The sequence below is a fragment of the Cherax quadricarinatus genome, chromosome 40 (assembly GCF_038502225.1).
Source record: "Cherax quadricarinatus isolate ZL_2023a chromosome 40, ASM3850222v1, whole genome shotgun sequence".
In the NCBI taxonomy this organism is placed as follows: Eukaryota; Metazoa; Arthropoda; class Malacostraca; order Decapoda; family Parastacidae; genus Cherax; species Cherax quadricarinatus.
Window position 1 is genome coordinate 28,957,990 of NC_091331.1, and position 9,656 is coordinate 28,967,645.

Below are 9,656 nucleotides of genomic sequence, written 5' to 3' on the forward strand. Positions count from 1 at the left end.
AGTGCTGACAGTCTGCACTACTATCCCTGTGTTCATAGTGCTTACTGTTTGCACTACTATCCTTGTGTTCATAGTGCTGACTGTCTGCTCTACTATCCTTGTGTTCATAGTGCTGACTGTCTGAACTACTATCCTTGTGTTCATAGTGCTGACTGTCTGCACTACTATCCTTGTGTTCATAGTGCTGACTGTCTGCCTTACTATCCTTGTGTTCATAGTGCTGACTGTCTGCACTACTATCCTTGTGTTCATAGTGCTGGCTGTCTGCCCTACTATCCTTGTGTTCATAGTGCTGACTGTCTGCCTTATTATCCTTGTGTTCATAGTGCTGACTGTCTGCCCTACTATCCTTGTGTTCATAGTGCTGACTGCACTACTATCCTTGTGTTCATAGTGCTGGCTGTCTGCCCTACTATCCTTGTGTTCATAGTGCTGACTGTCTGCACTACTATCCTTGTGTTCATAGTGCTGACTGTTTGCACTACTATCCTTGTGTTCATAGTGCTGACTGTCTGCTCTACTATCCTTGTGTTCATAGTGCTGACTGTCTGCACTACTATCCTTGTGTTCATAGTGCTGTTCATAGTGCTGACTGTCTGCCCTACTAACCTTGTGTTCATAGTGCTGACTGTCTTCCCTACTATCCTTGTCTTCGTAGTGCTGGCTGTCTGCACTACTATCCTTGCGTTCATAGTGCTGACTGTCTGCCCTACTATATTTGTGTTCATAGTGCTGACTGTCTGCCCCACTATCCTTGTGTTCATAGTGCTGGCTGTCTGCACTACTATCCTTGTGTTTATAGTGCTGGCTGTCTGTACTACTATCCTTTTGTTCATAGTGCTGACTGTCTGTACTACTATCCTTTTGTTCATAGTGCTGACTGTCTGCACTACTATCCTTGTGTTCATAGTGCTGACTGCCTACTATCCTTGTGTTCATAGTGCTGGCTGTCTGCACTACTATCCTTGTGTTCATAGTGCTGACTGTCTGCACTACTATCCTTGTGTTCATAGTGCTTACTGTCTGCACTACTATCCTTGTGTTCATAGTGCTGACTGTCTGCCCTACTAACCTTGTGTTCATAGTGTGGACTGTCTGCCCTACTATCCTTGCGTTCATAGTGCTGGCTGTCTGCACTACTATCCTTGTGTTCATAGTTCTGACTGTCTGCCCTACTATCCTTGTGTTCATAGTGCTGACTTTTTGCACTACTATCCTTGTGTTCATAGTGCTGACTGTCTGCTCTACTATCCTTGTGTTCATAGTGCTGACTGTCTGCACTAATATCCTTGTGTTCATAGTGGTGACTGTCTGCACTACTATCCTTGTGTTCATAGTGGTGACTGTCTGCCCTACTAACCTTGTGTTAATAGTGCTGACTGTCTTCCTTACTATCCTTGTGTTCATAGTGCTGGCTGTCTGCACTACTATCCTTGTGTTCATAGTGCTGACTGTCTGCCCTACTATCCTTTTGTTCATAGTGCTGACTGTCTGCACCACTAACCTTGTTTTCATAGTGCTGACTGTCTGCCCTACTATCCTTGTGTTCATAGTGCTGGCTGTCTGCACTACTATCCTTGTGTTCATAGTGTTGACTGTCTGCCCTACTATCCTTGTGTTCATAGTGCTGACTGTCTGCCCTACTATCCTTGTGTTCATAGTGCTGGCTGTCTGCACTACTATTCTTGTGTTCATAGTGCTGGCTGTCTGCACTACTATCCTTGTGTTCATAGTGCCGACTGTCTGCCCTACTATCCTTGTGTTCATAGTACTGGCTGTCTGCACTACTATCCTTGTGTTCATAGTGCTCACTGTCTGCACTACTATCCTTGTGTTCATAGTGCTGACTGTCTGCCTTACTATCCTTGTGTTCATAGTGCTGACTGCACTACTATCCTTGTGTTCATAGTGCTGACTGTCTGCCTTACTACCCTTGTGTTCATAGTGCTGACTGTCTGCCCTACTATCCTTGTGTTCATAGTGCTGACTGTCTGCCTTACTCTCCTTGTGTTCATAGTGCTGACTGTCTGCCCTACTATCCTTGTGTTCATAGTGCTGACTGTCTGCACTACTATCCTTGTGTTCATAGTGCTGGCTGTCTACCCTACTATCCTTGTGTTCATAGTGCTGACTGTCTGCACTACTATCCTTGTGTTCATAGTGCTGACTGTTTGCACTACTATCCATGTGTTCATAGTGCTGACTGTCTGCTCTACTATCCTTGTGTTCATAGTGCTGACTGTCTGCACTACTATCCTTGTGTTCATAGTGCTGACTGTCTGCCCTACTATCCTTGTGTTCATAGTGCTGACTGTCTGCCTTACTCTCCTTGTGTTCATAGTGCTGACTGTCTGCCCTACTATCCTTGTGTTCATAGTGCTGACTGTCTGCACTACTATCCTTGTGTTCATAGTGCTGGCTGTCTACCCTACTATCCTTGTGTTCATAGTGCTGACTGTCTGCACTACTATCCTTGTGTTCATAGTGCTGACTGTTTGCACTACTATCCATGTGTTCATAGTGCTGACTGTCTGCTCTACTATCCTTGTGTTCATAGTGCTGACTGTCTGCACTACTATCCTTGTGTTCATAGTGCTGACTGTCTGCACTACTATCCTTGTGTTCATAGTGCTGACTGTCTGCACTACTATCCTTGTATTCATAGTGCTGACTGTCTGCCCTACTAACCTTGTGTTCATAGTGCTGACTGTCTGCCCTACTATCCTTGTGTTCATAGTGCTGGCTGTCTGCACTACTATCCTTGTGTTCATAGTGCTGACTGTCTGCCCTACTATCCTTGTGTTCATAGTGCTGACTGTCTGCCCCACTATCCTTGTGTTCATAGTGCTGGCTGTCTGCACTACTATCCTTGTGTTTATAGTGCTGACTGTCTGTACTACTATCCTTGTGTTCATAGTGCTGACTGTCTGCACTACTATCCTTGTGTTCATAGTGCTGACTGCCCTACTATCCTTGTGTTCATAGTGCTGGCTGTCTGCACTACTATCCTTGTGTTCATAGTGCTGACTGTCTGCCCTACTATCCTTGTGTTCATAGTGCTGGCTGTCTGCACTACTATCCTTGTGTTCATAGTGCTGGCTGTCTGCACTACTATCCTTGTGTTCATAGTGCTGGCTGTCTGCACTACTATCCTTGTGTTCATAGTGCTGTCTGCCCTACTATCCTTGTGTTCATAGTGCAGACTGTCTTCACTACTATCCTTGTGTTCATAGTGCTGAATGTCTGCCTTACTATCCTTGTGTTCATAGTGCTGGCTGTCTGCACTACTATCCTTGTGTTCATAGTGCTGGCTGTCTGCACTACTATCCTTGTGTTCATAGTGCTGACTGTCTGCCCTACTATCCTTGTGTTCATAGTGCTGACTGTCTGCACTACTATCCTTGTGTTCATAGTGCTGGCTGTCTGCACTACTATCCTTGTGTTCATAGTGCTGGCTGTCTGCACTACTATCCCAAAGACACGGAAAAAAGGGATACTTGGTGTATACACTTTCTCATATACTTATGTTATACGAAAAGAGAAAAGTAACGTTTCCGTATAACTTGAGAACCTGATGTGATAGAGATGAATAAAAAACACAGTGAATCACTATTGCCCATATATATACCCAGAAAGATACCAAAGAGTCATTAAAAAAAATTATGCTGACCAGCGACAATTTGCCTACACTCAATAAAAATATTCAAAACAAGATTCACCAGCGTTTAGAGTTTGATACCGATCAGAGGAGGCATTCTCCAGTTATTGCATGAAAACCAATTTAATAAAATTGTTAAATTAAAGTTTTCAGAGCTCAAAGTGAATACCAAAATTTTTTTAGTAAATCCGCCATCGCTGAAAGTTTGAAGCCCATCAGGAAAAAATTTCTTAGGTGTTGTTCGGGATCCGACGATTCCATGTGTTTTAATTATGGACGATAATGGACAAATTTGCATCTTAACAGAGTAAACTTACTGGGCAATATGATGTTTAAGATGCATCTTAACAGAGTAAACTTACTGGGCTCTATGGTGTTTAAGATGCATCTTAACAGAGTAAACTTACTGGGCACTATGGTGTTTAAGATGCATCTTAACAGAGTAAACTTACTGGGCAATATGATGTTTAAGATGCATCTTAACAGAGTAAACTTACTGGGCACTATGGTGTTTAAGATGCATCTTAACAGAGTAAACTTACTGGGCACTATGGTGTTTAAGATGCATCTTAACAGAGTAAACTTACTGGGCTCTATGGTGTTTAAGATGCATCTTAACAGAGTAAACTTACTGGGCACTATGGTGTTTAAGATGCATCTTAACAGAGTAAACTTACTGGGCACTATGGTGTTTAAGATGCGTCTTAACAGAGTAAACTTACTGGGCTCTATGGTGTTTAAGATGCATCTTAACAGAGTAAACTTACTGGGCAATATGATGTTTAAGATGCATCTTAACAGAGTAAACTTACTGGGCTCTATGGTGTTTAAGATGCATCTTAACAGAGTAAACTTACTGGGCTCTATGGTGTTTAAGATGCATCTTAACAGAGTAAACTTACTGGGCACTATGGTGTTTAAGATGCATCATAACAGAGTAAACTTACTGGGCACTATGGTGTTTAAGATGCATCTTAACAGAGTAAACTTACTGGGCAATATGATGTTTAAGATGCATCTTAACAGAGTAAACTTACTGGGCTCTATGGTGTTTAAGATGCATCTTAACAGAGTAAACTTACTGGGCACTATGGTGTTTAAGATGCATCTTAACAGAGTAAACTTACTGGGCACTATGGTGTTTAAGATGCATCTTAACAGAGTAAACTTACTGGGCAATATGATGTTTAAGATGCATCTTAACAGAGTAAACTTACTGGGCTCTATGGTGTTTAAGATGCATCTTAACAGAGTAAACTTACTGGGCTCTATGGTGTTTAAGATGCATCTTAACAGAGTAAACTTACTGGGCTCTATGGTGTTTAAGATGCATCTTAACAGAGTAAACTTACTGGGCACTATGGTGTTTAAGATGCATCTTAACAGAGTAAACTTACTGGGCACTATGGTGTTTAAGATGCATCTTAACAGAGTAAACTTACTGGGCAATATGATGTTTAAGATGCATCTTAACAGAGTAAACTTACTGGGCTCTATGGTGTTTAAGATGCATCTTAACAGAATAAAAACTTACTGGGCACTATGGTGTTTAAGATGCATCTTCACAGAGTAAACTTACTGGGCACTATGGTGTTTAAGATGCATCTTAACAGAGTAAACTTACTGGGCAATATGATGTTTAAGATGCATCTTAACAGAGTAAACTTACTGGGCACTATGATGTTTAAGATGCATCTTAACAGAGTAAACTTACTGGGCTCTATGGTGTTTAAGATGCATCTTAACAGAGTAAACTTACTGGTCACTATGGTGTTTAAGATGCATCTTAACAGAGTAAACTTACTGGGCACTATGGTGTTTAAGATGCATCTTAACAGAGTAAACTTACTGGTCACTATGGTGTTTAAGATGCATCTTAACAGAGTAAACTTACTGGGCACTATGGTGTTTAAGATGCATCTTAACAGAGTAAACTTACTGGGCACTATGGTGTTTAAGATGCATCTTAACAGAGTAAACTTACTGGGCACTATGGTGTTTAAGATGCATCTTAACAGAGTAAACTTACTGGGCACTATGGTGTTTAAGATGCATCTTAACAGAGTAAACTTACTGGTCACTTTGGTGTTTAAGATGCATCTTAACAGAGTAAACTTACTGGGCACTATGGTGTTTAAGATGCATCTTAACAGAGTAAACTTACTGGTCACTATGGTGTTTAAGATGCATCACCTATTAAATTTAAAACAAATTTTAAAGAGTGATACTTAATATTTTCATGGGATTTAAGAGGAAACAATGCCATACCATTTTACGCCTAAAACTGACCAATGTGCACCTGTACACTTGAATGTTTGAAGCCATTCAGGAAAGGCTTCTGAAATCATCACACTGATTCAAAGAATTTTGGAATGGTTTATAAAACTTTGACCAGAGGGCACTTGCAAACACCAATAGTTGCAGAAGCTTGTACAGTGAATTATCATTGAAAAGTTGAAAACCGGTCGGATGAGGTGTTCACAAGGTAGAAACGAAAGTTTAGAGTTAACAAAAAGCTAGAATGTTAACAGTTTGCTTGAGTAACAGACTTGATAGAGCGATGGGATTACAACTTTTGTTTACACTTAGGAATCTTCGTTGTATGGAGGCTTGTCCGCCTCTGCTGAAATTAATCATAAGCAAATAAGTGTCTGCAGACAACCTGATGGAAATAGACATGAATACATTCACTTCGGACACCTTTAATGAAGACGTTTCGGTCCTTGTACCTTGATCACTTCAAGTGCAATTGAAGTGATCAAGGTCATAGAGCTGAAAAGTTTTTAATACAGGTGTCCTAAGTAACGCCACGGGGGCGTTGACCCCCGAACCCCTCTCCAGGTAAACTCCAGGTAAGGTGTCTAACGTAAGCTTCAAATATTAATGAAACAACTTTTGTCACAGTATGACCGTCTATATCAAATTCAAATGTATATTTATAATTATTATATTTATGATGAAGCGCCAAACCCATATGTGTCAAACAGTACCTGGAGGGATGGGGAATGGAAGTCCATCATTTCTGATACGAGGAAGCAGAGAGTAGATACAATTTGATGGATTAGTTACATGTTGAAGGCCAGAAGAATATTTAGGAACAAAACTAAACATCAGATATGGTAGACGACAGTTACTTAGTTATTTATTTATTTATTTATTTATTAATTTGAACATGATACAGTGAAGTACAAAGTTATTACAATGCCAAAGTCCCTTGTATGTAGAGCATTATGAGCAGGCTTATTGATACACCAACGTTTCGCTCTTCATATATCTTTATCAGCGCTTCATAAAGCTTTCTTTAGAGCGAAACAACGTTTATTAATAAAGGTTTGATCTGCATATATTATTTTTGTAGCAAATAGTCTACATTTATTTTAAAAACTTGCAATTTGCATTTCCTGTTTCCTTAATGAGACGTTTCTCTATTTTTATGACATATGTTACACAAATAACCGAACATAGGCCAGTAGGCCTGATGTACTACTTTTGTTGTATTTAACTGATGTGTCTGCATATACAAGGGCCTCCTTAAATACGAGTTAAGAATCTCCTGAGAAGGGTTTCTAATAAGACCGAAAAAATCGCATTATTTCTGCACTGTTGAAAATGGTTTATATACAAGCATGATGCATACATTGTGTATGATAAATTAGACACATGTGCAACGTTTGGGTATCTTTAATGAGGAAACGTTTCGACACACAGTGGCTTCATCAGTCCATACAAGGAGAATGGTGAAAAAACAGGAGGAGTTTGAGGTAATCAGTCCCTCAGACTTGCGTTGATATGGACTGATGGAACCACTGTGTGGCGAAACGTGAAAAGATGCACAAATGTTGCACATGCGTCTAATTTATCAACTTATCGGTTCTGTGAACCATTCATCTACAGTCAATGTGTGACTTACTCAACATCATAGCTTATCTGATCACGTAGGTTGAACACCGGAGGTGGATTCCTACATGCTAGTGGATATTTTTGAAGTTTAAAAATGTTAGGAGGACCTGCAGTGTGTGGCTACCGTTCACACTAGTAAACATGAAGCTGGTGACACCATGAGTTATGACCAGGCTACCCTGACCACGAGTTCCTGGTCGTCTGTAACTGTCGCTGCCGAAGGGTGCTTATCTGACGCTGTCCCCAGCAGGCGAGTTATGGTCCCAGTCCGGATATTGTCTTGGTCACTCGCTCCTGGGGTCGTCGCCGCCGCCGCTCCTGCAGCTGCTGCGACCAATCTTGTTGCTCCTGGTGGGAAGTATTACTGTTGTTGTTGCTGCTGCTGCTGTTGCTGTTGTGGTGATTCACGCTGTTCTTATTCTACTGTTCCTGTTACTATTATTTCGACAGTTAACCATTTGATTCCTGCTAGTACTGTTATCATTCTCTTCTGTTGCTGCTGCAAACCTTCCTGTTGTTCTTGTAGCGACTATTGCTATTTTCGTTACAACTGCTGCTGCTTCTCCTGCTATTTTTACTACTATTATTGCGCCTACCACCACTTGCTATAGTGCTGTGTTAATGTCTTACTGTTTCCGTTGTTCCCTTTCATTATGATCGTATGACCATTGGCGTATCTGTTGCCGCTGTAAACTTTCTATCCCCGTCTATTCCCGTCGATGCAGAGCCTATTCCTGCTGCTATTGTGCCAATTGAGGTTTCTGTTGAATCTATGCCTGCTCCTGTTGTCATTTTGATTGCTGTGACTATTCCTACTGTGTAGCTTATTACAGCCATCTCTGTGATTTCCGAGCCTATCCCTACTGTTGTTATTTGTGACCATGGCGACATCTGTTTGTTGGAGTTCCTGCGTCTCCCTTGATAACTGCTACATCAGTTACTACTGCTGTTGTAACCTCTGCCTCGTCTGTTAATGTTGTTGTAAACTCTGTCTCTTCTCTCTCTTCTATCACTTTTATTACTGTTGTTTCGACCATTGTCGCATATATTACTGGCGACGTGACTGCTGTCACTCCTGGCATTTTCTGTTGTAATCTTTATGACTTTTGTCCCTGCTGTTGGAGCTACTGAAACTTCTGTTGCTGCTGTTGTAACTATTCTCATTTCAGTTACTGCTTTTGTCTCCACTGACACTGTTTTGCTAGTGTTGTAACCACGGTCTATTACTGCTGTTGTCACCATTACAACTTCCGTTACTGTTGTAACGGAAGTGGTAATCCCCCCTTAAGTATGCTGGGAGGCAGTCGAACAGTCTTGGGCCCCTGACACTTGTTGAGTTGTCTCTTAGCGTACTCGTGGCGCCACTGCTTTTCATTGGGGGAATGCTTGCATCTCCTGCCGAGTTTTTTCTTTCGTAGGGAGTGATTTTTGTGTGGAGATTTGGGACCAATCTATCAAGGATTTTACAAGTGTATACTATCATTTATCTTTGTCGCCTATGTTCCAAGGAATACAAATCAAGGGACTGCAACCGTTCCGAGTAATTTAGGGCTTTATAATAATACCTATTTGTACAGTTACAAGGTATACAGGTTGGAATTTGTTTCATAACATGTATTATGGGATATGTTCCATTATATATATTATATTATATTAACACATCAGCCGTCTCCCACCAAGGCAGGGTGGCTCGAAAAAGAAAAACTTTCATCATTCACTCCATCACTGTCTTGCCAGAGACGCACTTACACTACAGTTATAAAACTGCAACATTAACACATCTCCTTCAGAGTGCAGACACTGTACTTCCCATCTCCAGGACTCAAGTCTGGCCTGCCGGTTTACTTGAATCCCTGAATAAATATTACCTTGTTCACACTCCAACGGCTCGTCAGGTCCCAAATACCATTCGTCTCCATTCACTCCTATCGAACACGCTCATGCACGTCTGCTGTAAGTCCATGCATCTCGCCCACAAAACCTCCTTTACCCCCTCCCTCCAAACCTTTTCGAAGACGGCCCCTACCCCGCCTTCCTTTCTCTACAGATTTATACGCTCTCGATGTCATTCTACTTTGATCCATTTTCTCTAAATGAC